This window comes from Macaca thibetana, chromosome 3 (assembly GCF_024542745.1).
Source record: "Macaca thibetana thibetana isolate TM-01 chromosome 3, ASM2454274v1, whole genome shotgun sequence".
NCBI classification, from domain to species: domain Eukaryota; kingdom Metazoa; phylum Chordata; class Mammalia; order Primates; family Cercopithecidae; genus Macaca; species Macaca thibetana.
The window spans coordinates 182,221,266-182,243,490 of record NC_065580.1 but is presented as its reverse complement, the minus strand read 5'-3'; the positions used below and the strand labels follow the sequence as shown (position 1 = coordinate 182,243,490).

Genomic DNA, 22,225 nt, shown 5'->3' with positions numbered 1-22,225 from the left:
GAGGAATAATAATAGTAACTACCTTATAAAACTGTTGTATTAAATAAAAGGTATATGTAAAACACTTAGTATAAAATCTCATATTTTCTAAGCACTCAATGTTAATTGTTTCATTATTCACAGACGAAGCTTCAGCCCAAAGAACTTTCTCAGACAAAATTTTTTCTGACTTACTAGTCAACCTATATAAAGCTCTTTGAGGGTTAGGATTGTCTTTTGTCTATATATATACATGTGTAGATATATACAGACATATATATATATATATATATATGTATCCTGAAAAACTAAAAAAAGAAAAAGCATTTGGATCTGTAAAATAATTTAATAATCTAGGTAATTAATTATTTCACTTATAATTTTGTGTGACAGGTTTACTTAAAGCAAAAAGTAATTTCACATACAAAAGATGCCTATAATTTCTTCTTCCTTCCCTAAACCTTTTTCTTAAATAACCTGTTCCCAAACCACAGACCTGAGGAGAATGGATCAACACCGGGAACCTAACTAAAATGGACCAATCATTTCCTCTCTTGACATCTGGAATTCAGAGGGAGACAGAAAGCTTCATTTTAGAATGGACTTCATGAGGCCACGTTTCAGATTAGTGCCTAGAGGAGTCAGTATTCTGAGAGAAAACATTGGAGTAGGCAAATAGAGAGAAGCAGAGATGAGGGAGGCAAAACCAGGAGAGGGAAGGGACAGCAGGGAGGTGCTGAATGAATAGCTTTCCAGTTTCAGGAGGGGCAAAGTACTCCTATTACCGGGTTCCTGAAGAGTTTGCTGCATGCCTCTAACAAGTCCTCCTGTACCTGAGCTTTGTTGAGGGGGCACCACCGCTAAGACCCTGCAGTGACATTATGTTAGAAAAAGTGCACATTTTAATTCATGGTCCTGAAGAACTCTGCAAACGTTCTTCTTTCTCCCTTTTCCTGTGGTGCCTTTACCTCACGTATGGTCAAAGAGCAACACGTGGCTCTGAATCTCAAACGGGGAAAGCTAACAGCACAAAGAGGTAAATAAGATGTCCAAGGTCATACTTACAGTTTGTAGGGGCAGAACCAACAACGGAATTTCGTATTTCTTATTCCGAGGGGCCTGCACTAACCAACAAACCAACTGCCTCCCTCGATGAAACTAAAGTATGCCAATTATCCAAACTGTGTAGGAAACGTTGACCAAAACAGGGGTTAATTGGACATTGGTTGTTTTAATTCCATAATCAGCTCTTTCCCTGAGCTACCCTGGGAGTGAATAACATATCTTTCGCAGGAATGGGAAGGAGGCCAGCACAGGCCATCTGGCTGAACATGTCCTTTCCTCAAGTTATCCCTGCAGCTGTGTGAAACTTACTGATGTTGAAGAACTTTACAGTTTAATTTGTTTTATCATGTTCCCTCTATTCTGTTAAAATTAAAAGTAGACAAATCTTTATGTTCATATTAGCCACGCAGTTTCCCTGACTCCAGAGTTACGGAATATACAGGAACATATATAGTCTGTGTGTGTGTGGAGGTGAGGAGGAGGGGAGCCTGAAATTTTTGGATGTCAAGAAAGATGTTTCATGTTCAAAAAGAGCAATTCATTTAGACTAGGGCCACTAGAAAAGAAACAAAAACTTGTTACTCTCTTCATACGAAAATGAAACTAAAATACTGGTCTTATTAATCATGAAAAAAAAATAAAAGAAACATGAAGGAGAACAGGTAGTTTATTTCCTTGCCCATTTTCTCCACTTCTCCTGCTTTGTAAATTTGCAAATATGACAATAAACCTAGACTATTAAGTTGAAGAGTATTTCCCAATACTCTAGAATACTCTAGAGTCAGATGTGCATCCATCAAGTGGGTTCGAGTCACCATTCTAGTGCCACGAGCGTAAGAGCTGCTCCAGAAAGTGAGCATGTATTTTCTCCCGCTCAATTCTCTCTTCCTGCCTCCCTCCAACCCTCCTCTTACACGGTTTACTTTCTTCTTTTCTCCATCTTTCAATTCTCAAGTTTGAATGTATTTCTACCTGTCTTACTCATGAACATTGCTGGCATTCAGATACTGACATAACGCCACCATATTCCTTATGCTGGGAACTGTGTACCGGGGAGGGATGGGGTGGGTTACTTTTAAGCAATGCAAATACTAATGCCCAAGTCTGGGTCAGACTAGGGCTGTCCAAGCCCTAGATGATGAGCCTTGAGCGAGGCTGAAGAGACTTGAGTAAGGATGAGAATGAATGAATGTAAAAAGGCAGTGTAGAGGACATGTCTTCACCCAACACTACGACTACTGATTAGAAGAAGGTAAGAGCCAGAGGGCAACGGTAAGAAACAGCCAAGAGGTAATGAAATCTTAAAAGAGATGCTGGTGTTCGAGCCGTATGTGTGAACAGACACGGAAAACGAATTCCTAAAGTGAAACTCTAACGCAAAGACTGGGTGGATGGTTATGTTGAAGCTGGCCAGCAAACAAAGACCAGATGGTTCCTCCTCAGAGGGCTAGATGGCAAAACATTAGATAAAGGGACCCTGATGCAGTAACTTCTATCATTTCTAGCACCATATGCCCGTATTTATAATAATAAATGGACACAGCATCTAACAAGTAGCCATCACACTGCCTGCAAAGTTCATTAGTGAAGCTGAGTGGGAAGAAGGATTACCCTAGGTCAGGTAAGGTCAGTTGTACCTAAGAGCTCTATGTGCTTCTCTTGTTTCATTTGCTGCTGTCAACTATTAGGTTTCCACATGTCTCTGATTCTTCTTAAATAAACTCTGATGGCTCCTGGTCCTAGATTACAGCCCTGGCCCAAATGTCTTGACAACAATTGCCTAAAGGAAGGAGTCAGGAACAACAATTATTCCATGGTGTGATGGCTAAGAAAAAGTGGCAAAAGATTGCACTGCTGTAGTTCTAACTACTTCTCACTTCATTTCTTTGTGCATATCATGTAACGTGCCTCTTCTTATTAACAGAACCTGGGCTCTGAGGGACTACTCTGAATCTGTCCATGCAAACCAATTTGTGGAACTCTGGGGCTATGAGATAATGAAGAAAGAAAACATGTTCTACGTGTTATTTTATCTTTGTTCCTCACTCTATTCATTTAAAAACAGAAAGCTCGACAAGATCCTCTTTGCGATTCTACTGTATTTTCCTGAGCTTTAGTTATTTTACCTCCTTATATGAAAGGCCTTTTTAATGTTCTTAGTTCAGTTAAACATGATGACTCTGCCTTTCTTCCTCTGCTCTATCTTGTAGGACTGATGTTCCTTTCAGGCAGAAGCATGTATTTCCACTCCTGACAGAGTAAGATGCCTTATTTCACCTCCCCATTACCCACAAAAAGGGAGACTTAAGTGTCACTCCAGAATTTCTGCCATTGAGTTTCAGAGATTATCGTGGCCATAAAAAGGAAATAAAATTATTTGCATAAGTAATACCAAATTTGCAAAAAGCAAATGGAATAAGATAAAGTACTCTTCTATAGAAAGGAAGAAATAAAAGGAAACAAGGTCACTGTTCCATTCATTTTCCCCACAATATTATTAACACCCAGGCATATGACAAAGATTTGTCAAAAGACTTCCTAATATTAAACTGGAATGTGTCTACAAATATTGTCTATTTACATCTGAGGTGGCAAGAAACCTCATCCAGAATTAAAAAGCTGCTTTTCCTTTAATCTTTTTTTCTTTTTCCCCTTTCCCTGACCAATGTTTTCTCCTCTATTCTAAACATTATACGCAGCCTAAAGAAAGTCAGTCTTGTTTTGTTTTGTACGCTTTCAGACACGTCTCACTCTGTTGCCCAGGCCAGAGTGCGGTGGTGTGACCATGACTCACTGCAGCCTGAAACTCCTGGGCTCAAGCGATCCTCCCACCTCAGCCTCCGGAATGGATGGGACTACAGTCACGTGCCACCATGCTTGGCTAATTTTACCTATTTATTTATTTATTGTAGAGATGGGGTCTTGAAATGTTGCCCAGGTTGGTCTTGAACTCCTGGGCTCAAGTGATCCCCCCACCAGGCCTCCCAAAGTGCTAGGATTATCGGCGTGAGCCACCAACCCCAGCACAGTCTACATTTGAAATAAACCACAGAAGCAAGGATATCACTTAAACAATGTAACTACCAATTCAGTGTGAGTGAATTTTGTAGTTTATAACATATTGATGAAAACCGTTAAGTGTCTATGTTCTGTTTACATAAAAGAATACTATTCAAGCTTTTAAAATAAAAAACTTAAACTATTCCCCTTACCCCCCAAAAAGTCTAACTATAAAGATGAGTTTGCTACAAAATAATTGGCAAAAGTGATTTACCAAGTAAGATGTCCTCCCTCTCACTGCACCCACCCCCCCCTAAAATATGTATACTGTAGAATTACTCCCAGGAAGTGACACAAGTGGAAGAAAAAATACTCTTTCAATATGCTTAAAACATCTGCAGTGCACTAAAAAACAGTCCCTAAATTTGGCAATACATTTCTTCCAAATATGTTATTCAATAACATAAACATTAGAAAGTAGAACTGGCTGTCCCATATGTTCAGAATAAAAGGGTTAAGCAGAGTCCTGCCTAACTAGCAAAGTGGAAGAACAAATGGTAAGATTAAGACATACACATACAAACATTAAAATCTAAATATCAGAACTAAATAAAAATTTACGTTGCACCTCTACTTTTAACTATATAATAAAAAATAGTCATTGGATAGCCGATACATATCCAATCTCAGCAAAATTATGACTGAGAATGGATAAAAATGGTTAAACCTTAAAATATCTGTTCAATAATCCGTTTTTAGTTATCAAAAAAATGTTGACATGAAAGGCACTTCTACAATTGCAAAGGGAAACCTTGTATTTTGCATGGCTATGTAGTTATACCTTCATGTTATCAGTGGTGAGGCTGGAGATAAAAGATGACCACACATAACCAACTAAAATCGAGACCAGTAATGACAAAAAAAAATCAAGGCTGAGAAGCTTCCTATACTTGACTTCATAAACTATTTTACTGTATTGGTTACTCAGAGGACTAGATACCACTCCAATCCACAAATTGTCAACCTCAACAACTTAAACGTACGAGTCAGATTTTCCACAGTTCACTGCTGAAAGATCTTCATTGATACAAAAATCCCTTCCATATTCGTATGTAAAAGATACCATAAGCCTTAAAAACAGTAACACTGGGCCTCATCCATTTGCTATGTAACCTCGGGTTAAATGTGTCTGAGTCTCAGTTTAACATGTATAACAACGTATTTAATGGAGCAGTTGTGAAAATTAAAGATGACAATGTGAGCCTGGGCAACACAGCAAGACCCCATCTCTATAAAAATAAAAAAATAGCTGGGCATGGTGGCATGTGCCTGTGGTCCCTGCTTCTCGGGAGGCTGACATGGGAGGATCGCTTGATCCCAGGAAGTTGAGGCTGCAGTGAGATGAGATCACGCCACTGTACTCCAGCCTGGGCAACAGAGAGAGGTATGTCTCAAAAAAAAAAAAAAAAAAAAGACAATGTATATACAACATTCAATCCAACAAAGGAGGTCCTTAAGAAATGTTAAGTCACCTTTTTTTTTCTTTGTATTACTTATATCTACAGTAGCTATAGATCATGATTTACATAATTATTTTAATATAATCTTATATTAGGCAAAAATCTGTCCTTCCAAAATCAAGCACTACAGTGGAAACTAAAGTAAGTAGTACTACTTTGAAAATGTTTTGATACTCAAGTATCTTAAACAATTTTCTGTATAATACCACGTACCAAGTATCTGGTATTTCTAATTCCTGACAGATTCTGACATCTAGAGTTGGATCATGTATTTATACACTTTACTATGCCTTGGTACTTTCAATCATATGACACTGCTTAGTCACAATAAGCCTACTGATTCCTCTAACCTATTGTTTATAAAACCATCCATTAAAGGCAAATTGCAAGATTTTTTGGGGGGGGGGGGCGTGGGGGCATGGACTGAGTCTTACTCTGTCACCCAGGCTGGAGTGCAGTGGCACGATCTCAGCTTACTGCAACCTCCACCTCCCGAGTTCAAGTGATTCTCGTGCCTCAGCCTCTCGAGTAGCTGGGATTACAGGGGTGCACCACCGCACCTGGCTAATTTTTGTATTTTTAGCAGAGACAAGGTTTCGCCATGTTGGCCAGGCTGGTCTTGAATGCCTGACCTCAAGTGATCCGCCTGCCTCAGCCTCCCAGAGTGCTGGGATTACATGCAAATTGCAAGATTTTTATGCTATACAGAGAGCTTTCTTGAGCACAATCTAAACTTTTTATTATTTTCATTTAAGTAGAGAAAATAAAACTATTAGCTTACTGAAAAGGATCAGCCTTCTTAGTGATATGACATGGATCAACTTTAATTTCACTCAAGAAATGTAATTTTTAAAAATAAAAATTTTCATTGGAATTTCAAATCAACTTTGCTTTTTACAGTGAAAACCACTGTTGTCAACTGCAAACAATACACAACAGGCATTTTGTGAAGCTATTTCATTTCAAAGATACCTAAAAAAGTGGATAGCACACTGAAGCTAAGAGTACCAGCCTTAAAGTCAGGTGGCCAGGCTTTGAATCTCAGGTTCAGGCAGCAACATTTCTGAGATTCTAGGGATAATATTAACTATTTAACAGGGCTGTAAAAAAAAAATTAAAGCACTTAACATTGTGTCTGCTGCCCTCTAAGTACTCAACAAGTTCAAGTATTCTATAGCAAACAAACTTTATTTTTCCCTCTGAAGTAAAAGCAAAATCCTATACTCACCTGCCTGGTATTTTATCAGTACTACAAAATAAATCCAAAACCTTTTACCATCACTCGATAGCATAAGTAACAATAAAAACCCCAAAGAGTAATAATTATTCCAATTTCATACACATTAAATGATGGTATTGCAAATATAGCTTCTGATCCAAATAAAACAAATGGAAAATGTAACTCACATTCACATAGACAGACAATCACATACATACTAAATAAAAGGAGTAACTAGATAAGCAGAAATCACAAGACATATGTCAAAGATCTGAGTTTTAGTCTAGAGACTGTCATTTGCTACCAGTATTAACCTTGGCAACTTGCATTTAATTACTTTAAGTCTCAGTTTCTTCATTTACAAAAGAGGGAGAAAGTGTCCTACTGCAGAGAATAGTTGGGAAGATTACAGGCTGGACTGTATGAGGAGGGTTCTTAAATCTGGGATAGAAGGCCTCCTGAGAAATGTTCATGTAGGCCTATGGGATCTGAGATTGTCAGTAGCTTCCCATAAATCATCAATTACTTGAACCACAAAATATTATGAAATGTAGGTTTGTCAAAATGCTTCAAAATCTTTAAAGCTATAAATGATTTTAAAGTCGTGTTAAACTTCCACGAATTACAGTGTTCTGGGAGAATGAGAGATTTAATTTTGTAAGAATTTTAATATTCCATAAATATGGAAGAAAGAGAATTCTTATATATGTAAAACTAAACCACTGTCTATACCTACAGCCTAGGAAATTCTGTCAAACAAGACCGAGAAACTCACTGGTGATTAGAAAGACTATTTTTAATGTAAATTTGTCTGACAACTGTTGTGATAACTGGTTTAGCGCTCTCTGTGTGTGTGTGTGTGTATTACTGTACTCACTTCCTAACTGGCCCTCCTCCAACATATTTTCCACACTGCAGCCAATGCTCTTTGTAAAAGGTAAATCTCTTGGCTAAAAACTTATAATACTTTTCTATTTCATTTAAGAATAAAGTCTGAATTCCTTTCTATGGTTTGGAAGACTGCATCAACTGGCTCCAGTGCATCTGACCAATGTTATCTCACATCATTTAGTCCTTTGCTCATTCATTACGCTCCAGCCAGGCGATGTCCAACAGAAATGTAATGGGAGCTACCTATATAACTTTAAATTTTCTAGTAGCCACACTTTTACAAAGTTGAAAAAAGGTAAAATTAATTTGAGTATATTTTATTCAACTCAACATACCATGGTATCAATATGAAATCACTATAAAATTCTTAAGATACTTTACATTCTTTTTGTAGTACTAAGTCCTTCCTCCAAGTTGGGGTGTATTTTACGCTTACAAACTACCTCCATTCAGAAAAGCTACAGGTGGCTTGTGGCTTGTAGCTTCTTCACTGGACAGTACAGCTCTAGCTACACAGACTTCCCCGGATCCCAGAACACCAACATTGCTCTCTGGTCTCTGGCATCTCTGCGTGTGGTTCTCTTTTTTGAGAAAGTTCTTTCTCGCTTTCTTATGGCTGGCTCCTTTGCCTCCTTCCCCAAACTCAGCTTAAATATCACCCGCTAAGATAAGTCTTTCCCAATGACTTCAGGCAAACTGTCTCCCCACTTCTTCCCTAGCAGAACACCTCGGAGATCACAGTTGTCTTAGGACTTCTCTCATTCTGTCATTTTTTTGTGCTCGCTTTCCTTGCTTTTTAAATATTTGTTTATCTCCTGTTTTCCACCACTAGACTGTAACTATTGCTCCATGAGAACAAGGACGACTTTTATTCTGTTCACCATGGGCACATCTGAGATACTGAATTTTTGCTAAATATAATAATTGCATGCCATTACTCTTAGTTGCTCTCTGACCACTTCTATACATAATATTCAGAAACAACTGGGAGCATAATATACACACAAGAAAACAACAAATATATATACAATTATTTAAGTTATAAGCCAAATAAAGACACTTACAAGATATAGTTGTTTGAAAAATTCTTATTTTCAAGATGCTTTTATAAAGATAAAAAAATCACTTTATTAAAAATTACAAGTACTATCCAATAAAAAATAAAACTTTACTTAAACTCAAATCAAATCATAAGGCATTTCGAATATTTCTCCCTTTCCTGCCTTCCTGAGAAAGGTACTGTGTTAATTGCTATTCATTTGGCATTCACACTTATAAAGTCAGATCACCCCACTCTCCTACAGATCTACAAAAAATCTTTAATTGCCAAGAAATTTTTACAATTAAAGGGAGAAAAAAGTCAGGAAACTATGAGTGATACTTGAAGGAAGATAAAGTTTGGTTAAGATTTAAACAAATTAAATTTTACCTTATCTGCTCTTAACTCTCATTTTCCAAATCATTTATTATAATTCTAAACTGAGATTCACAGTTCCTTCAGACACATGATACTTTCGAGAGGAAAGGTGATCATTGACAATTATGCAGTTTTTGATACATATTTTAATAAATTCAGTACAAATAAAAGTCACATAACCGATCATGACAAAGAATATACACTTTGGGAGAGGAAAAAATATGACTAAAGTCACAGACCATTATCTACGTTAAAATCTGAGAATAAATTAATAGGTAAAAAATAGAAATAAATGGTTGGATACAGCTCCCATATTATGGTTACCTAGTCAAGTCATCTGTTATTAACAGCAGGATAAAAAAATATATCAGTAGAGGACATGGCACACTTACACGCAGACACACAAACCCACAAAAATAATCATTATATATATTATTTATATTATCCTTGAATATATATAAAAATATATTTTTATATTTATATGTACACATTTATATATATATACACACACAATTTATCTATAATTTGTATATACTCCAGGTATTATACATTTGTCTTCTCATTTAATCCTCATAACCTAAAGAGGAAGACACTAAAATATTCCCCATTTTGCAGATGGGGAAACTGTGGTATAAAGAGGTGAAATAATTTGCTTGCAAACTTTGCCCAGCTGTTGAACTAAAGAACCAGGCCTGGAGATTTATTTTCCAGTAATTGCAGGGAAAGGGTTAGGAACAGTTTAACCACCATCCCTATGACTTGTAAGCTTATAAACTTAATTTTGAGCATGAGACAGCCATGGCTCCAAACCACACCGCTACTGTCTAGTAGTTTCTCCAGTATCTCTGTGTTTGGTCAATTTGGCTTTCTGATCATGTCTTTAGTTCCTTGTTCATTTCTCTACTGGAAATAAGACCAAGTCATGAACGTAGCCCATGTGGATGAAGACCTGACCCACCTATAGCTAAGTCTGTCAGCACCCTGAACTAGGCATGTGATTTTTGGATGGACCTTCTCAGTCTTTAACTTGAATATTTACCTGACATGTACTGCTGGGACCTATCTGCAAACCCCAGCTCCAACCCCACGAGTCTAATCTCTCCATGAACAATCTGAATTAGAATATTTCTTGAATTTCTTGAAAAGTCAGCATTTAATTATCACTGAAGGAGGCAAGCAATGCCCTTTGGTGGTCTCCACATAGCAAGAGCCTCAACTGGCTGCCCTCCTCTGCAAAGTCGTGACTATATTATTAAAGAAAACACTGCCACAGATATCAAATATCAACAGACTATATAATGGTGTTTGTGACTGTGCTACGGTTGACCCTTGAACAACACTGGCTTGCACTGTGTGGGTCCACTTATAAGCAAATTTTCTTCCATCCCTGCCAATCCTGAGACAGCAAGACCAACTCCTTCGCCTACTTAATGTGAAGATGATGAGGATAAAGCCTTTATTATGATCTACTTCCACTTGGCAAAGAGTAAATATATTTTCTTTTCCTTATGGTTTTCTTCATGACATCGTCTTTCCTCTAGCTAACTTTATTATAAGAATACAGTATATAATACATATAACATATAAAATACATGGTAATCAACTGTTTTAATGTTATTGGTGAGGCTTCTGGTCAACAGTAGGCTATTAGTAGTTAAGTTTTGAGGAAGTCAAAAGTTAGATGCAAATGTTTTAACTGCACAGCGGCTGGAGACTCCTAATCCCCACATTGTTCAAGGGTCAACTGTATTCACAAGTTTATTTCGATATGAAACGAGAGAGAGAGAGAGAGAGAGAGAGAGAGAGAGAGAGAGAGGGGCAGGTTCTTGCTCTGTTGTCCAGGCTGGAGCGCAGTGATTCAATCACAGCTCACCCACAACCTTGAACTTTCGGGCTCAAGCAATCCTCTCGCCTCAACCTCCCAAGTAGCTAGGTAATTTTTAAATTTTTAGTAGTGATACGGTCTTACTAAGGTTGCCCAGACTGATCTTGAACTCCTGGGCTCAAGCAATCCTCCTACCTCAGCCTCCCAAACTGCTGGGCTTACAGGGGCCTTGAGCCACTGTGCCTGGCCACTAATTTTACGGAAAGTTTTCTTCTCAATTTTTGACACTTTACTGTGGCTACGGGAATAAAATGTGACTAATATAAACCTAACAATTACTATTTCAGAAGCATAAAACTGAACAAAGAGTTGATACCATGTTAAAAAAATAATCACTTTTTAAAAAGCTAGATGATTTGTGTTTTAGCCCTGGCTCAGGTCCTAAGCAGTTTTACAACAGTGGCTGAGTAGGAACTTGCCTAAAGCCCAGTGTTCTCATCAGTTAAATGAACTCTTTATAATAATTCCTAAGGTTCCTACTGCTCAAGAACTCCAGTCCAAGCCTAGCTAACACTGGATACCAAATACCACTGCACGCTCATTTACTGAACTTAGGGATGTGTCACCCACATAAAGTTGTTCTCATGAATGTCTTCCATCTCATGGCTTAAATTAATAGTCATAATAACATATCAAATGTTTTTCTCTGTAATTTAATGGACCTAGATATATCTGACTAAAATTAACAGGTAACTTTGCTGGATGTTTAAAACAATTTGTTGATATTGGTTAAGAAGCATAATGTACCTAAACTGACAAGATGAAACTCTTAAGAATTAGATTTCACAGCTGAACAAAATTCAACAACACAGTAGATCTGCATATGAGGGAAAAGAACAGAGGCAACTTGAGGTGAAGAAGAACTCGAAGCACACATTTGGAAGAAGTACACTTTAAGACTCAGTCACTTGAATTACTCCGACTGAAAAACAATTCCATAAACACCATTCAGAGGTTGATTCTAAAACACTGAATTCCTGTTCCTTCAATACCTAGAGTACTTTCAAAAGAGCAACTGATGTAAAACCTCACTACAATGAGCACTGCACAAATTGAAACCATAAATAGCCAAGAGAGAAGAAAACAATCTAACAGGGTGGGTGAGAAGGGAGGGCGGTTGAGTATTCCTTATTCATGTGTTCAACAAATATTTATTAAGCAGTTATTATGTGCCAAGTACAGTGTTAAGCATTGTGGATACTCTGATGAACAAAATATAGTCCTTTCCCGTTAAAACAATCTTCCACTCCATCAAAAAATAAATAAGAAAAGGAAAAAAAAAGGAAAATATCAATTTTCTCGACTTGGTATCCTCTTTTAACTTCCCCATCTTACTTGGCTAATTATTAACCATGTGTATGCCATGTATTTCTTTTGAGAAAGTGAAAGATTCTAAAATCTTCAAAATTTGTAAAGTAATTACAAAATCAAAAACTATAAGTAAAAAGAGTTTAAGAGCATGTTTTATTCTGAAAAATAAAATATTCTGATTTTTAGTTCTATAGTTTACTCTTCCTCTACAATTTCTGATATGTTTTTTCAATAAGAAAAAAACTCACAAAACTAGGTGTACGAAAATACAGTACAATAATTTTGATGCCTATATCCAATTGAAACAAAATGTAATAGTCTGAATTGTGTGAGGCAGTTCAAAAGTTCTTTGAAAACATCCCCTTTATAGATAATATGACCTCAAATAGTTCATTTTAATCAATGTTTTATGTCACAGAGTGATATATTTATTATTGACAGGTGCTTAAAAATGCTTCTTCACTTGGTCATTTTCTATAAAAGTATCTGCAAGCCAGTCTAGACCAATGTCTATAGCTTGTGATTATACAGATCTGTACCGGAATGTCTTCAGGACATACAATTACTGTACACAGCACACTTATTCACACATTTAAATGGAAGTGAAATGTAATCTAAAAAATGTAAAGCTATATACTAGTTTCAAGAATACAAAAGTAAACAATAGGAAACAACTTTCATTTCATCAATGTATTAGTATGAGGTACTTTGCTTCCTCTCTCTCCTAAATCAAGTGTTCTGATTGTAATCGAGGATCAGAATGGGGACAGAAGAGGGAAAAGGGCACCTGCCGTTCACATGTGGCAAGAGGCTTGGACAAGAGGAATTTCTTTTCTCCCCTCGCAGTACAGATTTATACACAACTGAAAAAGTGCAGCTATGACCACATTTTAAGAATGCCTAAATATGCCCAGGGGTCCAACTCCAATCACAGATATTTTAATCACTTGATAAAATGTTAAAGCATTTATTCCTTTCATATGAAGTAATTCCAAATATCCCAAACTGTACACCACAAGTCTCTATCTGAATAACATTCACAGAAAAAAAAAAAAAAAAAACTGTAAGAAATGTGCAATTTCCTTTTCTACAACAGAATAAACCATACAATGTTTATGTAAATCAAGCTAGCGAAAGAATAAGGTAAACAACACATTTCTTAATTTCCTTAATATAGCTGAAGGTGGTGTAGTGGCCACTCCACCTCTTTTCTTTTTTGAATGAAAATCTCTTTCCTGTCCTCTGCAACATGTTATGGAGGACCTTTAAGAATATAATGTACTGAAGCACAATTTAAAATAATTTACAATAATTTTCCAAACTATGTCCATAACCACCTCCACAACTGCTCCCACCTGATGGTTAAAATCTTACAGTATTAGCTTGAATTTCATCTCTGCCTCACATGTTTCAAGCAGGGAAGCAGATTTAGTGCCTCAGAACACTTTACAGGGTTTCATTATCAATCAGGTTATGTTCCCAGTGACGCTTTCAGTAAAATTATCTTATTCGAATGAACTCTCTCAGACTGAAGTAAACACAGCTGTAGCCCACTGCTCTCACATACTCTCCATTCATTTATTTCCTTTTTCTTAACTTAGACTTACAGCACGTGCCATAGAAAGAGTACATGTTAAATATTCCTGGAGTGTCACAATATGTAATACAATAAAACAGATTACAGCCCTACCTTTCTTTCACAGCAGTAGTGCCAAGCACAGGTACACCGGAGCAATCAATTTGTTCTGCAGACAGTAAGGCTTTCATAGAATACTAATGTAAAATCTCTTTTCTTTCTCCTTTGCCTTGACTCCCCAATGCCCAGGTCCCGACCAATACAAGGAGGAGGGCGGTATGTCTTCTGCTGAGATAACCACAACTACTAATCAAGTATACGTGTACAAGGGCACAGGATTAAACCTCCACCAAGCTTGAGTCAGGGTTTGAGAGCAGCTAAACACATGCACAGCATGGTCAAAATGAAACACACACACGCGCCCGTACACACACACGTGCCATGAAAATATAGATGTGTCTACTTCGGTGAACAAATTCATCACACTTTACCATGCCTCGTTTTTTTTTTTTTAAATCTCAGGGGCATAAAATTACCTCCTGTTGAACTGAGGACTTAGATTCAAGTGCCCAATGATTGTTTTTCCAGAAATGAGAACCATGATCTTTGTATTCAACTGTTAACCATTTTTAAAACTAGGCATTTTTCTTAATTGTACTATCCAGTGCCGTTTTACATGAATTTATCATTTCAGGTATTAACATAGGGTTAATAGACTCGGCATGGATTCTGAAGATTTTACACTTAAAAATGTATTGTAATAGCTCAAGTCGACTTTCTCAAGAAAAGCATGTGCATTACCAGTAACAACACATACAACAGATTTTCATGTATCTTGAAGTATTTACATTATGAATAATCTCAAGCTATTTGAAAAATATTTTCAGGTCTCAAAAATTATTTAAAAAGTACCTTTAACACTTCATAATTATGGCCTCACAGTGGTATGGCTGATCTTATAAATCTAGAGTTCTGGGGTTCTTTTCAATTACACATTTTCACTTGGCTTATTTTTCTTTTATTCAAAATATGAAAAGCTATGCCAATCATTGAGTAGAGGAATGACAGACGCTGTTAAATGTTTTTTAACAACATACATTGCCACATTTTAATTTGCCTGCCTTAATTTTCAAACAACTCTTGAAAAGTATTGATAGTTAAGGGGCTGCAAACTAAGCAAAAATTAAGAACAAAATACTCATAATACTCAAAATACTGAAGAAACTTACTAGGAGGCATCCTACACCAATTGTTTTCATGTAAACAATTGTTCTAACACTGCTAAAATACATGTGTCTCCTTTTGCACTTTTTCTATTTCTTAAAAAAAAATCAGTAGGAACAATTAAGAAATACTAGGGACTCAATGAAAAGTATTGCAATAACGTTTAATCGATACTGATGCATTTGTCCTTGACACACTGACCATGTCATCAGGCTACTGTCATGTGATATCATGTCATTTCTCCACCTGGCTCATGACCTTGTCCTCTAAATGACCTAACGCTTCCCTCAAGTAGCAGGAGGCCCCTCCCCGCTGTCTCAGCAAGGTCGAACGGGTCAGCGTGTCCTCATCTATAATCCACCACCATTTGTCAGCAGGGAGGCTGGAGGAGGCAGGCTTGCTACAAGGGGAGAATGCCCAATTAGGCAGCTGTCACACAAAGCAGAGGCTGCAAAATTATCCCCTGTCAAAAGAAAGAGCAGCTGCGGGTGCCAATTACAGCAACCTTTCAACCCTTTAGGTACTGGAAACTACACAGAAGTAAATGAAGAACAATTAGTGATAACAAATCGATGAATTAGGACAGTAAATTAGAAATTACTAGCAGGTGAGCTTGGGTCATACATGACATTTAGGGCACACCAGACTCCAGGCAAGGGCAGGATGCTATGAATCACACTAACCATTTCCTTGCATATAGATTTCCCCTCCAATACTTTCTTTTTGCAAATCTGAAATCTTTAAAATACCCTTATATAAAACTATGGATTTTCACGGACCGTAAAAATTGTTTCTCAATAGGAGAAAAATCCTTCAGAATAAGAAGTCTAGTTCATTCTAACTTGTTCTTACACAGTCCATCATGTTATCCCCTCAAACAAATTTCTTCAGTGCGGCCCACAAATCCAAAATATCAATTTAAATCATCACACTTAAAATATTGTACTTGTCCTGATTCTACTTCAGTCAAAAAGCAACTGGGTATAAATTCTGAGAAAATTGTTTTGCTAATATCATAATGTTGAAGGTAACTTTCTCTACACAATGTCATTTGGTGGACAAAAAAATAACTGCCACGTGTGCTTCTATACACAACATACATAAAGAAAATATCAACCACAAAATTACTCTTAGATTGTTCTGCTCCAATCCTGCAGAGGTGATACACATTCAGTCTCAAGCACAGAAAGCCAACGCACTTGGACTTTGTCCAACTAATGTATTTGGTAGTTAACATTCGCAGGCAGCGAAGGAGGAACATGGGGAAACAAGCCGCAAGAACGGGAGCAGATCCAATATGGCTACTGAGTGTTCATGGACATGGTCTCATTGTGCCTTAAAATGTCATGCGTGTTCAGAAACAACTTTCTTAAAGTTCATTTTTCACTAAGATTACTTTTTTTTTTCCATAGAAAAAAGATGGTCTTCCTACACCAACTCTTTGAAAGCTGAAAAACCTGAATGATATGTGCTGTTATTTCTAAAGAGGCAGGAGAAAATTGCTCAACTAGACTTCCAAATCACAAATGGATAAAAGTGAGGAAGAGAGAAGGTGAGGCAATAAAGAAGCACTTTACTCACCCACCTCCAACACATTATAAATAAATCACAGTTGCCAGAGGGAAGAGTGTGTAATTCCTAGTTCCTAAATCAAGCCATTTGATAATGCTTCTAGGAGATAGATGTCATGGGGAGAAAACATCTCCATTAAAAGTTTATCTGAGAATTTGATTTATAAATTATATTTCATCATTTTAAAACTGGGCATTTATAAATTCTCTGAAGTTTAGAATGCAACCCTCTAAAGTCAGACATACAGAATTCAAAGCAATGACAAGTAGATAGGAATGAAGGAGTTAATGCCTTTAGAATTCAGCTTCCATCATACATGGGTGACTATCTCTTTAAATAATTTAAATCCTCTCCATCAACTACAAAGCTGTTTTGAAGCCATTTAGCTTTGTTCTTTACATGTGTTCTAATTAAGAAATGACCTTGTCATCACACACACCAGAAATCCGGGATTATTTCCTACAGCAAAAATTCACAGAGCCCCCCCAAAAGAGAAAAAGGGGGGTAAAAAAGACTTCTTCCTCAGTTCCTCACTAAAGGAAGTTGTTGGTTGGTTGAACGCTGAGGCAGTTTCACCGCATAATTTTTTTTGTTGTTGTTGAATGTCACAGGGCGGGTTAGTGTGACCTTGAGCTGCATCAGCAGCACAGCAAGGGTCGAGATGCCTGCAGGCGCCCTTGTACTGGATTTGCAAGACAAAAACCTTCAAACTGGCTGAAGGACATCTTAAATCTCTTCAAAGGTTTTCCGAACTAATCTGGGCTGCTCTTAGCAGGATCTGTGCCAGTGTGAGAAGCAAAATTAAAAACAAGGTCTTTGACAGGATGTTGTCTCCTCTTAACCCTTCCCAAGCAGAAGAGAACAAACCACCAGCATTCTGGAGAGAGGGTTTACCTAGAAGCATTCTTTCATAACAAATTATGTAAGCAGACAATCACAAAGAATGGGGCAGCTATTAGTTCCCAAAAGTAAACAACCCTTCCATTGTGCTTATTAAAGAATTCAGGTCGAATTCTTTCTGGACTATATTTCAGTGTAGCGAATGTAAAACTTAAAGCTCTATTTGTATCTTTCAGATTTGTAGCACAGTGATAAGTTAAGACTAAAAAATATTTCCATCAATATTTATCTCTAGAATTTTCATTTTTTAAAAAATATATGGTTTTAGTTGGTTAAGTCATAAACTTCATGCATACTGCATACAGCTTACTAAGATTACAGGGAAGGAAAATTACATTATTGCATGTTTACTAAATTTCTTATTCCCAACGTGATGAATTCATTCTTAAGACAGGAAAAAAAAATCATTAGAACAGTGAAAGTGACACAAGTAAAACAAGGTAAAGTAATCTCGGTCTTGTTATAAAAACATCAGCATGACATTTGATGTTTTAGCATTACCAGGGCATGGGCCAAAAGAGAAAGTATTAATGCCAGTAGAGGGTGTTTGATTCCTCCCTGGCAATGCTCTCGAAATTCAATTTAGTAGCTAAAGTAGGCAAATTTTTAAATCACTACTCTAGAACAACAAAAGGAAAAAGATGGATAAAATAGTTCTGGCTCTCAAGAAATAAATAGTCTGGTGGAACAAAGAGCTGTAATGCTTAAATCGCAATATATCCTAAAATCAGTGTGTCTCCATCTATAACATGCTGGTTTGCCACCATCAGATATAAGGTATGTCATGATTAGTTCTAAAGAGTATTTAGTGTAAGTATTCCGTGTAAGTACAGAATTTAATAAGGTCTAAGAGGTTGCAAATTATTCCCTTTTAAAAAAACAGACTAAATAAATTCAAGATAACCTGGGTAATAACCACACTTTCACTCACTTGGATTCAGTTATGTTTTCCTAAACAGGACAGGAAAAGCACAGAGTAATAATACCTCATGAGTAAATAAGACCCGAGAGGGCACAGCGCTGGTGATTTTCTTCCTTAGTCTCTGTGCCAAAGGAGAGAGAGTATACACTGTGCTAAATGCAATGACCGAAATATCTAAAAAGTGCTCTGGGAACACAGATAGCCTGTAACTAGGTTTTTTGGTTCATACGTGCACGTGCAGGTGGTGGTCAGTGATGGTTAAAAAATGAGTAAGGGCTAGCCAGGCAGAAGAGAATGGCAGCCATTCTAGGGTCCAGAAATAGCACTCAAAGGCAAGGAAGAGCTGAGTGTGACACAGGAAGCGTGGCAGTCCAATGGGAGTGGAGATTAGGCTGGAAATGCAACTGGGACCAAGGACTTTGAATCAAGGCCATGCCAAGAAGCTGGCCTTTATCTGGTGGGTTTCCTTACAAGCAATGGTATTATGAAAAGCATATTAGAAAAACAAAACCAGAAGCTATGGAGTTGTTGACAGCTTGGAGGGAAGAAGAAACTGTAGATCAGTCAGTGCACTACCATGGCCAAAATAAGGTAAAGGCAGGAGAATTGAAGAAAGAGACAGTTCTGGAAACAATGAAGGCTGCTTTGACTATTTAGAAAGCAATTTGTTTAACATAAACAGTGCTATAACATAGGGTGTTATTTCATAGCAACTTTATTAAATCAAAGATAAAAATGATAAAAATAATTACTATATCTCAAGCCTAGGTTTGATAAACACTGTGCTAAAAAATGATTTCTATAAAGTTTCAAAAAAGTAGTAATTCTTATAGGGGTGCTTTAAAGAGTCAGAATCAGATCCTGTTTGAAATCTGAATTCTGTACATTTCAACTATCAAGCTTCATTAAGTATTAGGTAAGGGTTTTGCTTACTAAGACAGTAACATGTACCTTTTCAGAACAGTATGAGAGCATATTTCCCTTGGCTATAAGACAGAGATGTCCGACTTAAATTATAGTGTGGTTCTTGGAGCTAAGAGTTCTATCCAACACTAATGGGAAAAAAAATTAACTCAGCAAACATTTATTGAGTCTCGACTATGTTTAAGACACAGAATTAAAAAATAAAAACTACCCAACATTCTATCAGCTTCATGTTTTTAGATGATCACTCATAATGATATCAAGTCCCCAAATTCCAGCTTGCATGACATCATCACACAATAAAAAGACTATGAGTAAAAAGAATATGAAGCTGTCAGTAAATCAAGTGTCGGAACTAGCAGCCATCTTGGTATTCCCATCCAGCTGAAAGGTACACAACGCATTCCCAGAACTCTCAGGGAAGACCCAGTACCAATGTAATTTGAAGAGAGTCGTCAAATACTGTAGAGACTGACTGTCCCGCTAAAACCTCAGAAAGAATTTAACAGAGTATCAGCCAAGGTAAGAGGGCAGGGAGTAAAACAGAACAGGAGTCACCAGGGCCAAGTAAATATCTGCCAGAGAGCAGACTGTACTCTCAGAAAGGGACCGCCAGCATCAGGGATCAGGTTGAGGCAAGTGGAGGGGAAGGTCACGCAAAGGAGAGAAGGAAAGACTTGAGGGGAAGCCTAGTCAATCCTGCAAAATAACACATCAACTTCATTTTGTGAAATTATTTTTTTAAATGACCAAACCTCTGAAACCTCTGGAGTTGGGTTTCAGAAGTATTAGAAGGTACACAAATCATAAAAAGGACTTGACAGTCAGGGTTATTGACAGGGCACAACTAGGAATGACCTTACCGAGTATCCACAAATAAAATGACTTCTCCTTGAGTAAGCATCTCTGTCTTACAGCTGCCAAGCCAACGCTGGCAATAAGTTCCAGCACATTCTAGGTCTAGACATTAATAGAAAAGTGGGTAATATGATATGCCGTGCAGTTATTAAAAAAAAACTTAATCTACAAACACAAAAGCAAGGTTAACATTATTGGAATAGAAAAACAGAAGATTCTGTTTGCAATTAGACAAGTGAATTGTCATAACACAGCAGTTCTCAAAGGGTGGTCCAAGGATGCCAGGGGTCCCCATGACCCATTCAGGAGGCACACAAGGTAAAGACTACTTTCATAATACTAAATGTTATCTGGTTTTTGGTATCATTACTTCATAAGTATACAGTAGAGTTGTCTAGAGGCTATATATATGGAATGCATCCTTGTGTAACTCTTGTCTCAAATTTTTTCTCAGTTTAAATTTCTAATATGATAAACATCAGTTGATATGAATCTCATAAATAAATCTCTCTTGGGTCCCTGATAATTTAAGAACATAAAGGTGTCCTGAGGCCAGGTGCGCTGGCTCACGCCTACAATCCCAGCACTTTGGGAGGCTGAGGTGGGCGGATCATGAGGTCAGGAGACTAAGACCATCCTGGCTAACATGGAGAAACTCCGTCTCTACTAAAAATATAAAAAATTAGCCAGGTGTGGTGGTGGGCGCCTGTAGTCCCAGCTACTTGGAAGGCTGAGGCAGGAGAAAGGTGTGAACCCGGGAGGCGGAGCTTGCAGTGAGCCGAGACTCCACCACTGCACTCCGGCCTGGGCCAGACAGCGAGACTTCGTATTGCGGGGCGGGGGGGGGGACAGAAAAGTGTCCTGAAAGCAAAAAGTTTGAGAGCTACTGCTAGTAATAGTTAAAAAATGCAATGCTGCTTTTCTTCAAACATAATCTCTTCTTTCTAATTTCAGGAATTTCCACTATAATTATGGTAGATAAATATGGTTCTCTGTGCAGAATGTTCCTAAGACCAAGATGAGGAAAGAAAAGAAAGAACTTCCTAAAAAGATGAGTAGACTAAGGAGGATATGAAAAATCTCCCATCTCTGTAGTCTCTATTATTCTGAATTTACCATACAAGAAGTAACAAATGTACAAATATTTATAAAGAAGCTGCTATGTTGTTAAGAGCTGAAGTTACAAGGATAATGAAGTGATAAACCAGCCCTTAGTGGGCTCACGATCTCATCAGGAAAAACCAGAATCAACAACATAGTGAGATACTACTGAAAAGAAGGCATGGACAAAGTGGAGAAAGCACTGAAAGACATGATTTTTGGGAGAAGACTGAGTTATAAGGCAGGGAACACCGTTTTTAGTGAAGGTGCTCTACAGAGGCTGCATATGAAGTGACTCTAGGGACAATCAAGGCTTTCCCAACAGGAAAAGAAGCTTCAGTATTCTTTAGAAAGTAGGAGGACCATCAGCCCAGTCCAGGAAGCACAATGGCACAGAGTATGTTCTAGAAACTTTAAGTAATCCCCTCCAAGAATAAACATTGCCAGTAATGACAAACGTTTATAGAACATGACAAAATAATTTGATGGCATGTTCTATAAAAGTTACAGATAATTAAATTTAATGATGAAAGGTGTGGACTTAGATTTTGTAGTCTTTTTAAAAACTTCTAATCTGTCATAGAAGCTTTTTAAAAAGACAATAAAAGTGGGTTACTAAAGAAAATAAAATGGAAACAGACAAATTATTGGCCTTTACTGCAGATATTTTGAGAAGCACTAGCTTGGAGGATGGTCTACAAGATGGCAGGTGGGGAGGGGGTGCAGAGAGGGGCAGCAACAGCAGGAGACAAAGTTTCAAGCTAGAAGCTTACATAGACTTTACTGTGAACAATTTTTTAATAAATAAATGCAAAAAGGAAGCAAACAAGGTTTGAAAATTACTCATATACCTCTAATCCA

The 22,225-nt window shown here is 37.3% G+C and overlaps 1 protein-coding gene across 12 annotated transcripts in view; it reads right to left on the bottom strand.

The window, feature by feature from the left end:
- Positions 1-22,225, bottom strand: part of NRIP1 (nuclear receptor interacting protein 1) — a 212,059-nt gene that overhangs the window by 135,717 nt on the left and 54,117 nt on the right. Inside the window, exon 4 of one of the 12 annotated variants that reach the window (XR_007723868.1) lies at positions 939-20,365. The exons of the other annotated variants lie outside the window; for them this stretch is intronic. The gene's annotated coding sequence lies outside the window, so the exon portion shown is untranslated. Of the gene's footprint in view, positions 1-938; positions 20,366-22,225 lie in introns of those variants that run through there. 12 annotated transcript variants of the gene reach the window in all.